Raw genomic sequence first — 19,291 nt, forward strand, 5'->3', positions numbered from 1 at the left:
GTTTGAATCTCTGTCCCCACTGAACTTATCTGACAGCTGGGGGCAACATTACCACTTTCAGATCTAACATTATTTTTGCAGCCTTTTCTTTTTCAGCATTCTAAAAGACGTAAATATTCCACTGCACTAAATATTCTGAGGAATTTACGAGAGATATATGCTTTCTCATTGCAAGAAAATTGCAATTATAAGAGATGAAGTTCTATCATGTTGGAGCAGGTTTAGTGCGTGAATATAATTCTCTCCTGCTGCACATTTAGGGGCAAATTCATCAAGGGTCGAATATCGAGGGTTAATTAACCCTCGATATTCAACTGGGGAATGAAAATCCTTCGACTACGAATATCGAAGTCGAAGGATTTTGCGCAAATACTTCGATCGAACGATTAAATTCTTCTAATCGAATGATTCAAAGGATTTTAATCCAACGATCGAAGGAATATCCTTCGACCAAAAAAAGTTAGGCAAGCCTATGGGGACCTTCCCCATAGGCTAACATTGAGCTCGGTAGCTTTTAGGTGGCGAACTAGGGGGTCGAAGTTTTTTCTTATAGAGACAGTACTTCGACTATTGAATGGTCGAATGATTTTTAGTTGGAATCCTTCGATTCGAAGTCGAATTCGTAGTCGAAGATCATAGTAGCCCATTCAATGGTCGAAGTAGCCAAAAAAACGCTTTAAGTTTTGTAACACCTATTTGGGCTGCATAGCCCACAAATAGTTAAACTGTCCAGCTAGCAGTAGAAGCATGGGTTACACGCGACTTCACACAACAGGGTCAGGGCCTTCGCCATGTGGAAGTGTTCCCTCTATGGTGTAGTGCAACTACATCCCCCAGGTTACTGTGCATACAACAAAAGATGGGCGCCAGGAGGTTCTTGCAGTAAAACAGAAAACGGTTTATTTAACTATGCCAAAAAGGGCAAATGACCACAGGTTTCAGTACTCACGCAGGAGTTGAGGAAAACAGCATATTGAGAGTTCACACAGATCAAAGGCAGGCTCACACAGAGAGTACACAGGCAAATGCAGTACAACCTTTCCCTCCTGGAAGTTGTCAGGCAAGCAGCTTGTACCCTACAGTCCCTCTTCACTGAGGTCCCTGACTGGAGGCAACACACACAGCCTCTGGGAAGCTACTAGGGATGTAGCGAACGTCGGAAAAAAAGTTCGCGAACATATTCGCGAACTTGCGCAAAAACGCGAGCGGTTCGCGAACGGTTCGCGAACCCCATAGACTTCAATGGGAAGGCGAACTTTAACATCTAGAAAAGACATTTCTGGCCAGAAAAATGATTTTAAAGTTGTTTAAAGGGTGCAACGACCTGGACAGTGGCATGCCAGAGGGGGATCAAGGGCAAAAATGTATCTGAAAAATCTGCCTGTGTGTGCTTGGAAGAGATAGTGTAGGGGGAGAGCTGTTAGTGATTTCAGGGACAGATGATAGTAAGTTTGCTGGCTAGTAATCTGCTTGATACTGCTCTGTATTGGAGGGACAGAAGTCTGCAGGGATTTGAGGGACATTTTAGCTTAGGTAGCTTTGCTGGCTAGTAATCTACTGTTCTCTTTAAACAACTGCCATACGTTGACCTTGTAGGCATTGTTTTGCCCAGTTTTTTTTGGACGCAGCCACTGAAGCACAGTTGCCAGAAAAAATATGCCATATAAATGCTGAAAATAGTCATTTTTCGCCATACCGTTGACCTTGTAGACATTGTTTGCCCAGTTTTTTGGACGCAGCACACTGAAGCACAGTTGCCAGAAAAATTATGCCATATAAATGCTGAAAAATATAAATTTTTTTGGTTGCAGCCACTGAAGCACAGAGGCCAGAAAAATTATGCCATATAAATGCAGAAAATATGCATTTTTTTGGTCGCAGCCACTGAAGCACAGTTGACAGAAAAATTATGCCATATAAATGCTGAAAATATAAACTTTTTTGGTTGCAGCCACTGAAGCACAGAGGCCAGAAAAATTATGCCATATAAATGCAGAAAACATGCATTTTTTTGGTCGCAGCCACTGAAGCACAGTTGACAGAAAAATTATGCCATATAAATGCTGAAAATATAAATTTTTTTGGTTGCAGCCACTGAAGCACAGAGGCCAGAAAAATTATGCCATATAAATGCAGAAAATATGCATTTTTTTGGTCGCAGCCACTGAAGCACAGTTGCCAGAAAAAATATGCCATATAAATGCTGAAAATAGTCATTTTTTGCCATATACGTTGAGTCAACGTATGGCAAAAAATGACTATTTTCAGCATTTATATGGCATATTTTTTCTGGCCTCTGTGCTTCAGTGGCTGCGGCCAAAAAAACTGGGCAAACAATGCCTACAAGGTCAACGTCGTTGACCTTGTAGGCATTGTTTGCCCAGTTTTTTTGGCCGCAGCCACTGAAGCACAGAGGCCAGAAAAAATATGCCATATAAATGCTGAAAATAGTCATTTTTTTGGTCGCAGCCACTGAAGCACAGTTGCCAGAAAAATTATGCCATATAAATGCTGAAAATATAAATTTTTTTGGTTGCAGCCACTGAAGCACAGAGGCCAGAAAAATTATGCCATATAAATGCAGAAAATATGCATTTTTTTGGTTGCAGCCACTGAAGCACAGAGGCCAGAAAAATTATGCCATATAAATGCAGAAAATATGCATTTTTTTGGATGCAGCCACTGAAGCACAGTTGCCAGAAAAAATATGCCATATAAATGCTGAAAATAGTCATTTTTTGCCATACGTTGACCTTGTAGACATTGTTTGCCCAGTTTTTTTGGTTGCAGCCACTGAAGCACAGAGGCCAGAAAAAATTAAACCAGTAGGGTTTGCACCCTAGTTTGTAACGGTGGCGGAGGGAGGAGGAGGACGCTAAAGGACAGCTGTGTGTGGAGTCATGAGGCTTGAAGAGAAGGACAGCTGCATAGAAGTCAGAACAAGTCTTCCGGCGTGCAGTAACCCTCCGAGATCCACCCCTCATTCATTTTAATAAAGGTCAGGTAATCGACACTTTTGTGACCTAGGCGAGTTCTCTTCTCAGTTACAATCCCTCCTGCTGCACTGAAGGTCCTTTCTGAGAGCACACTTGAGGCTGGGCAAGACAAGAGGTTCATGGCAAATTGTGACAGCTCTGGCCACAGATCAAGCCTGCGCACCCAGTAGTCCAGGGGTTCATCGCTCCTCAGAGTGTCGATATCTGCAGTTAATGCCAGGTAGTCCGCTACCTGCCGGTCGAGGCGTTCTTTGAGGGTGGATCCAGAAGGGTTGTGGCGCTGCCTTGGACAGAAAAACATTTGCATGTCTGACGTTACAGACTGGCCAAAGGGCTTTGTCCTTGCAGGTGTGCTCGTGGCAGGATTACTGGCACCTCTGCCCCTGGAATGTTGATGAGTTCCTGAAGTGACATCACCCTTAAAAGCATTGTACAACATGTTTTGCAGGCTGGTTTGTAAATGCCGCATCTTTTCGGACTTGTGGTATGTTGGTAACATTTCTGACACTTTATGCTTGTACCGAGGGTCTAGTAGCGTTGCGACCCAGTACAGGTCCTTCTCCTTAAGCCTCTTGATACGGGGGTCCTTCAACAGGCATGACAGCATGAAAGACCCCATTCTCACAAGGTTGGATGCAGAGCTATCCATCTCCGCTTCCTCATTATCAAGGACTGCATCATCCACGGTCTCCTCCCCCCAGCCACGTACAAGACCAGGGGTCCCCAAAAGGTCACCACTAGCCCCCTGGGAAGCCTGCTCCTGTTGGTCCTCCTCCTCCTCCTCCACAAAGCCACCTTCCTCCTCTGACTCCACTTCTGGCACCTCTCCCTGCGTTGCAGCAGGTGCCTGGGTTCGTTCTGGTGATTCCGACCAGAAATCGTGCGCTTCCAGCTCCTCGTCACGCTGGTCTACAGCCTCATCTGTCACTCGTCGCACGGCACGCTCCAGGAAGAAAGCGAAGGGTATTAGGTCGCTGATGGTGCCTTCGGTGCGACTGACCATATTTGTCACCTCTTCAAAAGGTCGCATGAGCCTGCAGGCATCGCGCATAAGCACCCAGTAACGGGGGAAAAAAATCCCCAGCTGTGCAGATCCAGTCCTACCACCCAGTTCAAAAAGGTACTCGTTGACGGCCCTTTGTTGTTGCAGCAGACGTTCCAACATAAGGAGCGTTGAATTCCAGCGAGTCTGGCTGTCAGAAATCAAACGCCTGACTGGCATGTTGTAGCGCTGCTGAATGTCAGCAAGGCGTGCCATGGCTGTGTAGGAACGTCTGAAATGGGCCGACACCTTTCTGGACTGGGTGAGAACGTCCTGGAATCCTGGGTACTTGGAGACAAAACGTTGGACTATTAAATTTAACACATGTGCCATGCAGGGCACATGTGTTAAATTGCCTAGTCTCAACGCTGCCAACAGATTGCTTCCATTGTCACACACCACTTTTCCGATCTGCAGTTGGTGTGGGGTCAGCCACCGATCGGCCTGTGACTGCAGAGATGACAGGAGTACAGATCCGGTATGGTTTTTGCTTTCCAGGCACGTCATCCCCAAGACAGCGTGACAACGGCGTACCTGGCACGTCGAATAGCCTAGGGGGAGCTGGGGGTGCACAGGTGTGGAGGAGGAGAAGGAGGACCCAGCAGCAGAGTAAGAAGAAGAAGAAGACGAGGTAGAGAGCGATGGAGGAGTAGAGGTGGTGGCAGAACCGCGTGCAATCCGTGGCGGTGACACCAACTCCACTGTTGTTGTTGAGCTACCCATTCCCTGCTTCCCAGCCATTACCAAGTTCACCCAGTGGGCAGTGTAGGTGACATACCTGCCCTGACCATGCTTGGAGGACCATGCGTCAGTAGTCATATGGACCTTTGGCCCAACACTAAGTGACAGAGATGCGGTAACTTGGCTCTGCACATGTTGGTACAGGTGTGGTATTCCCTTTTTAGAAAAAAAATTGCGGCTGGGTACCTTCCACTGCGGTGTCCCAATTGCTACAAATTTGCGGAAGGCCTCAGAGTCCACCAGCTGGTATGGTAAAAGCTGGCGGGCTAAGAGTGCAGACAAGCCAGCTGTCAGACGCCGGGCAAGGGGGTGACAGTCAGACATTGGCTTCTTACGCTCAAACATGGCCTTCACAGAAACTTGGCTGGTGGCAGATGACTGGGAATGGGAACAGGTGGTCAAGGTGGAAGGCGGAGTGGAGGGTGGTTCAGACGGGTCAAGGAGAGCAGAGGTAGAGCAGTAAGATGCTGGACCAGAAGGAGTGTGGCTTTTAGTTTGCCTGTTGCCTTTGAGGTGTTGCTCCCAAAGTGCTTTGTGCTTGCCGCTCATGTGCCTTCGCATAGAAGTTGTACCTATGTGGCTGTTGGGCTTACCAAGCTCAGTTTCTGACTGCACTCATTGCAAATTACAATGCTTTTGTCAGAGGCACACACATTAAAAAAATCCCACACTGCTGACTTTTTGGAAGTGTGCGATCTGGCCGGGTAACAGTAGAAGTTGGCGGAGTTGGCGGTATTGGCGGCAATGGCGGGTGCGTTGGCCGGCTGAACACAGGTGCCGATACATGTTGTTGCCCTGCTGATCCCTGCGGGCTGTCCTCCCTGCTTCTTCTAAGTCTTATTCTCCTACTGCCTCTCTGACTCTCCGTCTCTCCATCTGAACTACCCTCCTCTTGCTCTCTTCTACTAGGCACCCACAAAACATCAATCTCCTCATCATCATTCTCCTCAGATGCATCAATTTCTTCTGACACATCACAGAAGGAAGCAGCAGCGGGGACCTCCTCCTCATCACTCATTATGTCCATCTCTATCGTGTTCTCTGCCAGAATTAAATCTGGTGTAAGGTCCTCATCTCCTTCATCTTCTTCTGGCAATAATGGTTGCGCATTACTCAGTTCAAGAAACTCATTGGAAAATAACTCCTCTGACCCCAGTGAAGAAGGGGCACCGGTGGTGGAGAAGTGTTACGTGGGGTGGCCATAGCAGTGGAGGATGAGGAGGATGTTGTGGTAAAGTTAGAAACGGTAGAGGATGGGGTGTGCTGTGTAAGCCAGTCAACTACCTCTTCAGCATTTTGGGAGTTCAGGGTCATTGGCTTTTTAAAACTGGGCAATTTGCTAGGGCCACAGGATTGCATAGCAGCACGGCCCCTAGCACGGCCTCTGCGTGGCGGCCTGCCTTTGCCTGGCATTATTTTTAAAAAAAACAACAACAACAACAAAAACTCAGTTGGTTTTTCTGGAAACGATAATACACACAGCTAGATGGCGGGTTGAAGAAAACACTGTGCAAATAATGCCTACAAAGTCAACGTATACACTACTACAGCGGTGGATACGGATTACGTAAAATATATGAATGCTGCTTGAAAAAAAGTAACTCAAGTGGTTTTTCTAGAGACGATAATATTATCAATATTTAGACAAAATGTGAACAAGCTCACACAGCTCGATGGCGGGTTGAAGAAAACAGTGTGCAAATAATGCCTACAAGGTCAACGTATACACTACTACAGCGGTGGATACGGATTACGTAAAATATATGAATGCTGCTTGAAAAAAAAGTAACTCAAGTGGTTTTTCTAGAGACGATAATATTATCATATTTAGACAAAATGTGAACAAGCTCACACAGCTCGATGGCGGGTTGAAGAAAACACTGTGCAAATAATGCCTACAAGGCCAACGTATACACTACTACAGCGGTGGATACGGATTACGTAAAATATATGAATGCTGCTTGAAAAAAGTGACTCCGGTGTTTTTTCTGGAGACGGTAATATTATGGATATTTAGACAGAATGGGAACAAGGTCACACAGCTCGATGGCGGGTTGAAGAAAACAGTGTGCAAATAATGCCTACAAGGCCAACGTATACACTACTACAGCGGTGGATACGGATTACGTAAAATATATGAATGCTGCTTGAAAAAAGTGACTCCGGTGTTTTTTCTGGAGACGGTAATATTATGGATATTTAGACAGAATGGGAACAAGGTCACACAGCTCGATGGCGGGTTGAAGAAAACAGTGTGCAAATAATGCCTACAAGGCCAACGTATACACTACTACAGCGGTGGATACGGATTACGTAAAATATATGAATGCTGCTTGAAAAAAGTGACTCCGGTGTTTTTTCTGGAGACGGTAATATTATGGATATTTAGACAGAATGGGAACAAGGTCACACAGCTCGATGGCGGGTTGAAGAAAACAGTGTGCAAATAATGCCTACAAGGTCAACGTATACACTACTACAGCGGTGGATACGGATTACGTAAAATATATGAATGCTGCTTGAAAAAAAGTAACTCAAGTGGTTTTTCTAGAGACGATAATATTATCAATATTTAGACAAAATGTGAACAAGCTCACACAGCTCGATGGCGGGTTGAAGAAAACACTGTGCAAATAATGCCTACAAGGCCAACGTATACACTACTACAGCGGTGGATACGGATTACGTAAAATATATGAATGCTGCTTGAAAAAAGTGACTCCGGTGTTTTTTCTGGAGACGGTAATATTATGGATATTTAGACAGAATGGGAACAAGGTCACACAGCTCGATGGCGGGTTGAAGAAAACAGTGTGCAAATAATGCCTACAAGGCCAACGTATACACTACTACAGCGGTGGATACGGATTACGTAAAATATATGAATGCTGCTTGAAAAAAGTGACTCCGGTGTTTTTTCTGGAGACGGTAATATTATGGATATTTAGACAGAATGGGAACAAGGTCACACAGCTCGATGGCGGGTTGAAGAAAACAGTGTGCAAATAATGCCTACAAGGCCAACGTATACACTACTACAGCGGTGGATACGGATTACGTAAAATATATGAATGCTGCTTGAAAAAAGTGACTCCGGTGTTTTTTCTGGAGACGGTAATATTATGGATATTTAGACAGAATGGGAACAAGGTCACACAGCTCGATGGCGGGTTGAAGAAAACAGTGTGCAAATAATGCCTACAAGGCCAACGTATACACTACTACAGCGGTGGATACGGATTACGTAAAATATATTATGGCTGCTTGAAAAAAGTGACTCCGGTGTTTTTTCTGGAGACGGTAATATTATGGATATTTAGACAGAATGTGAACAAGGTCACACAGCTCGATGGCGGGTTGAAGAAAACAGTGTGCAAATAATGCCTACAGGGCAAATAATGCCTAAAAGGTCAACTTATACACTACTACAGCGGTAGTAAAATAAAAAAAAGTAAAATAAAAAAAAATGAATATTAAAAAAAAAAATTAAAGTTGGTGCTGCTGAACTACTAGGAGCAGCAGATTAGCACACCAGTCCCACTCCCCAACACTGCTAGACTAATAGCACTGGGCTCTTATAGTAGTAGTAGTAGTAGTAGTAGTAAAACAACAAAAAATAAATAAAAGCAGTCCTTACAAGGACTACTGTTATTGCAGCAGTCAGCAGATGAGATCAGAAGCAGGACAGCTGCCCACTGCAGCTACATACAGAGCACTGCAGTAGAAGGTAGATTACTAGCCAGCAAAGCTACCTAAGCTTAAATGTCCCTCAAACCCCTGCAGACTTCTGTCCCTCCAATAACAGAGCAGTATCAAAACGATTACTAGCCAGCAAACTTTCAACTGTCCCTGAAATCACTAACAGGCAGCAGCTCTCTCCCTACACTATCTCTTCAGCACACACAGGCAGAGTGAAAAAACGCTGCAGGGCTTCGGTTTTTATAGGGAAGGGGAGTGGTCCAGGGGAGAGCTTCCTGATTGGCTGCCATGTACCTGCTGGTCTGGGGTGAGAGGGCAAAAAAAGCGCCAACAATGGCGAACCCAAAATGGCGAACGTCGCGCGACGTTCGCGAACTTCCGGCGAGCGCGAACACCCGATGTTCGCGCGAACAAGTTCGCCGGCGAACAGTTCGCGACATCTCTAGAAGCTACTCCCTTTCTGCAAATCCTTGTTGGAGCTCAGCTGCTCTTTCTCTCTCACCTTTCTGCCTTTCTCTCCTAGAGAGACTATGACAAGTCTGCCCTAGTATATCTGTTCCTCATTCACGGGGTTTCCTGGTCCCCGACTTGGACACATGCCTTCTTCTGGGCCTATTGCACTCAGTCCCCCTGAGCACATCCAGCTAGAATCACATCCAGAGGCAAAAGAGGAAGAGGCCACTCCCTGCACACACTATATAGGAGTGAGTCAGAGCAGTGTCATCAAATCTCTTAGCCTATCACTGTAAAGGTTATTCTGTAACAGGGATTCTACCCAATAACCCAGGGAAATGGTGAAAAGATTAACTCTATAGGGCCTGTATCCCTATAGGGCCCTACATTCACCCGGGGGAAAAAAACCCATTTCTCCTGACAATGGTTTAACAATCCCCAACATTTCAACTTACAGTACCATCACATCCACTTCTGGTATCCTCTCCTAAGGCATACCTGGTAACAATGGTCACTGTAAAGGAAACACAGCATGCACAATACTGTATCAAACATTTTCAATTGCATAATAAACATTGCAGTTGGTCAACTTTATTACACATCAGCAAAAATACTTCTCCCCCTCCCAAGGGTCCACACAGGCCAGTCCTTGGGTGCAGAAACACTACTCAGCGAGTAGGTGAAGGCAGAAGAAATGGTGGTGGGGATCAATAGTCCTGAATTAGAACGTTAGTCCAGCAGTCCTTCCAGCCACAAAAAACAAGCAAGCAGCACTCTAGGCATCTCACTCTGCAGGAGTCCATAGAAGAGCTGTAGCAAACATCAGAAGAATCCATCCTCCAGGTTCTCCTCTTCCAGATCCATGATCCGGGATCACACATGAGCAGGAAATGGCTCCATCCGGGACATCCATCTTCCTCCCATCCAACTGACATCCGCAGGCCTTCGTGAAATTCGGGGCGAACCTCCAAGCCCGAACCCACGGCCAAATACTTCGAAGGAAATCCATACGATTCGAAGAATTCGTACGTTCCGTTTATCCACTTCGAAAAATTCGTACGATCCATTCGTACACTCCGACAAATTCGTACATCCATTCGTACGATTCGAACAAAACAATGCACAGCCTGGATTTAGGGAATCGAGCCCCACGTTGGGCAGCCAAAATGTAACACCTATTTGGGCTGCATAGCCCACAAATAGTTAAACTGTCCAGCTAGCAGTAGAAGCATGGGTTACACGCGACTTCACACAACAGGGTCAGGGCCTTCGCCATGTGGAAGTGTTCCCTCTATGGTGTAGTGCAACTACATCCCCCAGGTTACTGTGCATACAACAAAAGATGGGCGCCAGGAGGTTCTTGCAGTAAAACAGAAAACGGTTTATTTAACTATGCCAAAAAGGGCAAATGACCACAGGTTTCAGTACTCACGCAGGAGTTGAGGAAAACAGCATATTGAGAGTTCACACAGATCAAAGGCAGGCTCACACAGAGAGTACACAGGCAAATGCAGTACAACCTTTCCCTCCTGGAAGTTGTCAGGCAAGCAGCTTGTACCCTACAGTCCCTCTTCACTGAGGTCCCTGACTGGAGGCAACACACACAGCCTCTGGGAAGCTACTCCCTTTCTGCAAATCCTTGTTGGAGCTCAGCTGCTCTTTCTCTCTCACCTCTCTGCCTTTCTCTCCTAGAGAGACTATGACAAGTCTGCCCTAGTATATCTGTTCCTCATTCACGGGGTTTCCTGGTCCCCGACTTGGACACATGCCTTCTTCTGGGCCTATTGCACTCAGTCCCCCTGAGCACATCCAGCTAGAATCACATCCAGAGGCAAAAGAGGAAGAGGCCACTCCCTGCACACACTATATAGGAGTGAGTCAGAGCAGTGTCATCAAATCTCTTAGCCTATCACTGTAAAGGTTATTCTGTAACAGGGATTCTACCCAATAACCCAGGGAAATGGTGAAAAGATTAACTCTATAGGGCCTGTATCCCTATAGGGCCCTACAGTTTTTTTTCTTCTATTCCTTCACTCGAACTTAATGAATGGGCCCCAACATACTATACATTCCACAGATCAACAAACAATAAAAACAATCCATTCACTCTTTACAGTATATATATATATATATATATATATAATATGTCCAAGGTACCTGCACTCCAACCACTTAGATACTTTCACGGGTGCTTGGTCAAAGTAATACTGTATAATCATCAAAGGATGGACCAGCACTCCAGTTCTGATAAATAATCATGCTTTTATTCACATATCATTGTGCGTCCAACGTTTCGGCCTGCATTGGGGCCTTTATCAAGTATATATATATATATCCAGTAGGCAAAAGCGATACAACTAGGACTGCTTACAGAACATTTTAATTAAATTTTTCCTGCCAACTGCTGTTTAGGCTTTACACAGTTTAGACATGACATGTGGAATGCATCAGACTACTAGTAGAAAGCCTACAATTCATTGTGCTCCTTTCCCATACACTAAAGGTGGCTACTATACACAGGGAGATCCGTTTGTTTGGCGATGTCGCTAAATGAGCGGATCTCTCCTCGATATGCCCACATTGATAACGGCGATATCGGGCTGATCCGATTGTTGGCCCTAGGGTTGATGATCGGATCAGAATGGAGGCAATACAGGCGGACGGATTGTGGGACCGCATAATCGAACAGATGTGGCCACAATCCAACGGGATTTTTACCCTGCCCGATCTGCATCTGACCGACATTCGAATCTGGGATGGATGGCGGATGGCCCCACACACAGGCCAATAATCTGCCAACTCGGTCTGTCGGCAGCTTTTATCGGCCCGTGTATAGGGGCCCTAAGGCTATGGCCAATCAGACTGAAGGCTCCGGCCATTGTCAGTCTGCATATTTTTAAAGGCTGAGAGAAGCAGATCTGCTCCATTCCCCTGCTCCATTGATTTTAATCCAATTATCCACTCTGTGCTCACACACACAGTGGAGATGAAGCTGAGGTCAACCTAAATACGCAAAAGATCTGGACTGACCTTAGCTTCAGCTCACAGGCTGAACGGATTTAAATCAACTGAGCAGGAGCACTGATCTGCTTCTTTCAGCCTTGAAAAAATACATAGGCTGAGAACAGCCAGAAACTTTAGTCTGTGTGCCCATTTCCTTAGTGTATAGGAAAGGAGCATAATGAATTGCAGACTTTTTATACAGTAGTCTGATGCATCCCAAATGCCACGTGCCTTCAAAACTATGCAGGCTGATAACAGCTGGAGCCTTCAGTCTGTGTCCCCATAGCCTTAACTCTAGTGACTGATACCTAAATTGTACTTTATTAAGAGTGTGGAGAAGTAGGAATTAGAGCCGTAGGCCCAGACTCAAGTGTAGGAACAAACTTAGCTTAGTGAGTCAATACAGCCTTACATGTACAGTGACAGTTGACCCAATTTAGTTCCACTCAATGAATGTGACCTTTGTCCTTTGAGAACATAACAATATGAAGAAGAAACTGCCACACCTTAGGCAACAGATATGAATTTGATTTATACATATATACTAATATATATATACTATATATACTAATATCCCATTATACTGGGATAATGAGTGCTAGCAAGATTGAAGGACTGACTCAGTGCACAGTCTGCCATATGTATGCAGATTTGGAACAAGAGATCCAACATGCTTACCTCTGTGGTGGTTGTGAGCAAATTGCCACTTTGGAGGCTCAAGTTAGAGCACTAGAGCAACAAATTGCAACACTGCGGTCAATTGACAATCTTGAAAGGAGTCTTTTGCTCACTGAGTAGGACCTAGCAGGGTCAGATAGTTTGGGGGGAACAGAACAGCAGCAGGATATTGAGGCAGCTAGCTGGGTGACAGTTAGAAAATCTAAGGTGGGCAAAAGGAAAATGGAGGCTGATCCGGAGATTATACATCGCAACAAATTTGCCAGATTGTGTGAAGATGATGGGAGTATGAACTCTGGATTGGCAATTCTAGATGGGGCTGATTAGTGATGGGCGAATTTGCGGCGTTTCGCTTCGCCTAAAAATTTGCGAAATTCGCGAAACGCCGAAAAATTCGCGAAACGGCGCCGGTGTCTCGTTTTTGACGCCGGCGCCCGTTTTTTCGATGCCGGCGCCCGTTTTTGACGCCAGCGTCCGTTTTTTCGAAAAAATATTTTTTGACGCCGGCGAATTTTTGCCGCGAATTTTCACGGGCGTTTCGCGAATTTATTTGCTGCCAGCGAAACGCGCAAATTCGCCGTGAATTCGCGCCTGGCGAATAAATTCGCCCATCATTGGGGCTGATCTCTCTAACAGCCGGGAGACCAGTTTCTCTAGTAGTGGTGGGGAGGAGAGTAGAGTCAGGCCTAAGCAGATTGTGGTTGTAGGGGACTCAATTATTAGGAAAGTGGATAGGGTAATTTGTCGTCCGGATCGCTACAACCGAACAGTTTGCTGTCTACCTGGTGCCAGGGTTCGGCATGTGGTTGATCAGATAGACAAATTATTGGGTGGGGCTGGGCATGACCCAGCTATCTTAGTGCACATCGGTACTAATGACAAAATAAATGGTAGATGGAAGACCTTAAAGAATGATTTCAGGGATCTAGGCTCTAAGATCAAGGAAAGGTCTTCCAATGTAATCTTTTCTGAAATTTTGCCTGTGCCACGTGCAAGTTTAGGAAAACAGCGGGAGTTTAGGGAGCTTAATGCGTGGCTCAAGTCTTAGTGCAGGAAGGAAGAGTTTGGGTTCCTAGAGCACTGGGCTGATTTTTCGTTGGGGTACAATCTATACAGCCGTGACGGTTTGCACCTCAATGGAAGGGGGTCCGCGGTGCTAGGGGAAAGAATGGCTAAGAGGTTGGAGGAGTGTTTAAACTAGGCAAGGGGGGGGTGGGTGAGATAAAGGATTATGGGGAAGCTAGTGTAGATGGGGCAGTGGGGTTAGTAAGGGGTCATGGGGGAGGAGTGAGGGGGGCATTCAGTTTACCAGCTAAGGAGGTCCCTCTGTTACAAGGAAAACAGAATAATACTAACTTAACGTATAATTCTTCACTAAGTAATGCACATTTCAAAAGTAAAAGTAGTAACCTCCGCTGTATGCTGGCAAATGCACGGAGTTTGTCAGGTAAAATGGGAGACCTAGAATTAATTGCATGCTCTAAAAATTATGATATAATTGGTATCACTGAGACCTGGTGGGATGAAACATGTGACTGGATTGTGAATTTAAATGGTTACACCCTTTTTAGGAGGGACAGAGGGATTAAAAAGGGTGGAGGAGTGTGTTTGTATGTAATGCCTGAATTAAAGCCATGCGCTAAAGAAATAACAATAGCTGGCACTTGTGAGGGTGTAGATTCACTCTGGGTAGAGATTTTGACTGGGCAAAAGGTAACAAAAAGAATTATCATTGGTGTATGCTATAAACCACCTCGTATAAGTGTCGAGTATGAAGCCCAGCTACTCTTGCAGATACAAGCGGCTTCACAGCTGGGTCAAGTTGTTGCTATGGATGACTTCAATTATCCAGACATTGACTGGGGTAATGGGGTTGCTAAGACAGAAAAAGCTAGTAGGTTTGTAAATATGCTGAATGACAACTTTTTATTCCAGCTCGTTCAAGAACCTACTAGGAATAACTCTCTTTTGGACCTTGTAATAACTAACAATACTGAACTCATCTCTAACATTTGTGTGGGTGAGCATTTAGGGAATAGTGATCATAACATGGTCTCCTTTGAGATTCTGTTGCAGAAGCAATTCTATAAGGGAGTAACGAAAACACTAAATTTCAGACGTGCAAACTTTGACAGTATAAGGGCAACTCTGCAACATATTAAGTGGGAAATGCTTTTCACAGGGTTAAACACAGAACAAAAATGGGAAGTCTTTAAAATGCTGCTTAATAAATATACTTGTCAGTATATTCCACTTGTAAGCAAGGAACGTCGTTGCAAAGCAAAATCTTTTTGGTTCAATAGAAGCGTTGGTGTTGAGGTGGGTAAGAAAAGACGTGCTTTTAAGGCTTTCAAGTTAGCTGGTACAGCCGAAACATTTATAAGGTACAAGGAGGCCAATAAATCATGCAAAGAAGCTATAAGGCAAGCTAAAATTGCTAAAGAAAAGGATATTGCAGCAAGCAGTAAAAAAAATCCAAAATTATTTTTTAAATATGTTAATAGTAAAAAAATGAAGCAGGAAGGGGTGGGACCCTTACTATCAGAGGGGGGTCAGCTGGTTGATGAAAACAAAATAAAAGCGCAGATTCTGAACTCATATTTTTCATCTGTCTACACAAATGAGGAACCAGTAAGTGAAGGTTTCCTTCTTAACAGTCCCAATTCTAGTAATACAACTAATGATGCATGGTTCACACATGAAGAAATTCAAAAGAGACTTGAACATGTTAAGATTAACAAAGGTCCAGGGCCAGATGGTATTCATCCCAGGGTAATTAGCGAGCTTAGCTCTGTCTTTCTGCCAAACCTCTTTACTTAATTTTTCAGGATTCATTGAGATCTGGCATAGTGCCGAGAGACTGGCGAATTGCTAATGTGGTGCCTCTATTCAAAAAAGGATCCCGTTCTCAGCCTCAAAACTATAGGCCAGTTAGTCTGACGTCAGTGGTAGAAAAGCTTTTCGAAGGGTTAATAAAGGATAAGATACTGGATTTCATAGCAAATCATAATACTATGAGTTTGTGCCAGCATGGTTTTATGTGTAATAGATCTTACCAGACTAACTTAATTTCTTTTTATGAGAATGTAAGTAGAGACCTCGATTCTGGGATGGCAGTGGATGTGATTTACTTAGACTTTGCTAAAGCATTTGATACAGTGCCACACAAAAGGTTACTGGTTAAATTAAGGAATGTTGGCCTGGAACATAGTATTTGTACCTGGATAGAGAACTGGCTAAAAGATAGACTACAAAGAGTGGTGGTAAATGGAACATTTTCTAATTGGACCAGTGTTGTTAGTGGAGTACCGCAGGGCTCTGTACTAGGTCCCTTGCTTTTCAACTTGTTTATTAATAACCTGGAGGTGGGCATTGAAAGTACTGTTTCTATTTTTGCAGATGATACTAAATTGTGCAGAACTATAGGTTCCATGCAGGATGCTGCCACTTTGCAAAGTGATTTGTCTAAACTGGAAAACTGGGCAGCAAACTGGAAAATGAGGTTCAATGTTGATAAATGCAGGTTATGCACTTTGGCAAAAATAATATAAATGCAAGTTATACACTAAATGGCATTGTGTTGGGAGTTTCCTTAAATGAAAAGGATCTAGGGGTCTTTGTAGATAACACGTTGTCTAATTCTGGGCAGTGTCATTCTGTGGCTACTAAAGCAAATAAATTTCTGTCTTGCATAAAAAAGGGCATTAACTCAAGGGATGAAAACATAATTATGCCTCTTTATTGGTCCCTGGTAAGGCCTCATCTGGAGTATGAAGTTCAGTTTTGGACTCCAGTCCTTAAGAGGGATATAAATGAGCTGGAGAGAGTGCAGAGACTAAGTGCAACTAAATTGGTTAGAGGGACGGAAGACTTAAATTATGAGGGGAGACTGTCAAGGTTGGGGTTGTTTTCTCTGGAAAAAAGGCGCTTGTGAGGGGACATGATTACACTTTACAAGTACATTAGAGGACATTATAGACAAATAGCAGGGGACCTTTTTACCCATAAAGTGGATCACCGTACCAGAGGTCTCCCCTTTAGACTAGAAGAAAAGAACTTTCATTTGAAGCAACGTAGGGGGTTCTTCACAGTCAGGACAGTGAGGTTGTGGAATGCACTGCCGGGTGATGTTGTGATGGCTGATTCAGTTAATGCCTTTAAGAATGGCTTGGATGATTTTTTGGACAGACATAATATCAAAGGCTATTGTGATACTAAACTCTATAGTTAGTATAGGTATGGGTATATAGAATTTTAATTAAAAGTAGGGAGGGGTGTGTGTATGGATGCTGGGTTTTCATTTGGAGGGGTTGAACTTGATGGACTTTGTCTTTTTTCAAACCCAATTTAACTATGTAACTATGTAACTATGTAACTATGTAACTATGTAACTATGTAACTACATATAGGTATCTCATCGTACGCCGAAGCCTATTATATAACTAAAAGCCCTTTATATCCAATACCAGGTTTATTCTGGGCTTCTAAACCATGATCAATGCAGGAATACATACTGTGACAATACCTAAATATACTCTGCTTTACTTGTGCTTATTGCGAACATGCGGTGTGTTCTGGGGTTTCTAAAGAGACCATATTAAAGGGGTGCCAAGCATATTTCATGTTGTGGGCCCATTTGCTAACTTTAGCCATGTTCAAGAGATTAATTCTTTTAAAATGTTGCCATCATACATAGAAATTTATGAAGCACATGGGGAGGCCAAGGGCCATACAAAATGCCTTCTAGGGATGGATCCAGTCTGAGGGCCTGCAATTTATCAGCCGCAGCACACTGTTAGATTTGCAAAAAGTGCTCAAGTGTAAAATTTATTTAGCCCATAGGATACAAAAAGGCCTTTTTGTATGCTATGGGCTAAATAAATTTTACAATGTACTGATGTGACCTTAGGACAGGATAGGGTCTTCCAGTTCAGCACCTGACACAACAACAGTGGTCTACTCTGGGAGATGAGCACTCCATATTTGTGACTGTGTGCAATTTATCAACCCTGATTAGATTATGCACACAATGGTGCACCTAGGGGTATTTCAGCCTTAAAGGAGAAAGAAAGTCATTTCACACTTGGGGGTACCAAATATTAGGCACCCCCAAGTGAATGTTTTTACTTACCTGAACCCCCGGGCCAGTGCTCCTATTAGCAGAAAACTGCACCGGCCTGGGGTTATTCCAGCAAGCACCACAGAGCGATCCTCTCCCGGTTCTTTCTTCAAATTACATGGGGCAGATGCGTGTGCAGTAGAAAGAAATAGCCGGCTTTTTAATTATAGTTTGGCTTTTGACTCTAATGCACATGCGCAGCTGCGAGAAGAAAGAAGAAGCCGGAAGACGATCTCTCCATGGTGCTCACTGGAATAACCCCGGGCCAGTGCAGTTTCTTGGTTTCTTTCAGGAGATACCCAGTACTTTTCTATGTTTTGGATAATGCAAATTCCATTTTTGTTCTTTGCACTGGATAATAATTTATTCTGATATAGCAGTTTTAGCCTCTTGTGTCTGTTTCCCTCTAGCTCTTTTTAGGAATGATTGTCAAATCCCCTGTGAGGCAAAGTCTTTAATTATGTATTAATTATCTATTTCCCCACCTTGGGGTGTTACTCAAGGTAGGAAATTACACAATTGCTGACCCAACATAAAGAAACGGTATTATTAAAACCATCCAACATGCAGATGTAAGCTAGAAAAACCAGAAAGGCACAGAATTATTATTATTATCCCCAATGACCATGGATTTATAAGCGCATGAAGCAAACAATATATATTTTATTCCCAAAATTTGCATTCTTAACTCTATAAACAGCGCTTCCATAAGCATTTACATACAGAACTGAACTGAAAAGAAGCCTAATATACCCAATCTTCAGACCAGTGTTCCCCAACCAGTAGGTCGCAAGCAACATGTTGCTCACCAATTCCTTGGATGCTGCTCCCAGTGGTCTCACTATTTTCAAATTCCTGGCTTAGAGTCAAGTTTTCGTTGAATAAAACCCAGATGTACTGCCAAACAGAGACTGCCGTAGGCTACCAGTCTATATCGGGACTACCAGACAGCCAATCACAACTCTTATTTGACAACCACATGGATATGTCATTTTTGTGTTGCTCTCCAACTCTTTTTTACATTTAAATGTACCTCAAAAGAAAAAAAGGTTTGGGAACCCTGCTTTAGACTAAAGCTGGCCATACACAGGCCGATAAAAGCTGCCATCAGACCGAGTCGACAGCTTATAGGCCTCGTGTGTAGGGTCCTCCAACAGGCTTTCTCGATCTTTACCTGGCCAAAAGTCGGCCAGATGTTGATCTGGCAGGATAAAAAATTCCATTGGATCGTGGCCACATCTATATTGCCCACCTCAATGTGGGCATATTGGGGAGAGATCAGCTTGTTTGGAGAAATTACCAAACAAGCGGATCTCTACGTGTATGGCCACCTTTATAACCTGTATAGGAAGTCTTAAAGGGATTCTGTTGGATTTTTTTTCTAAACAGTTAATACTGCTCCTCTAGCAGAATTCTGCACTGAAATCCATTTTTCAAAAGAGGGGCTAGACATATTAGTCTCCCAGGTGCCCTAAGTCATGTGACTTGTGCTCTAATACAGTTCAGTCATTCTTTACTGCACTAGAGTTGGAGTGAAATCATAACCTCATAACTTGTGGA

This window comes from Xenopus laevis, chromosome 2S, assembly GCF_017654675.1.
Source record: "Xenopus laevis strain J_2021 chromosome 2S, Xenopus_laevis_v10.1, whole genome shotgun sequence".
NCBI lineage: Eukaryota > Metazoa > Chordata > Amphibia > Anura > Pipidae > Xenopus > Xenopus laevis.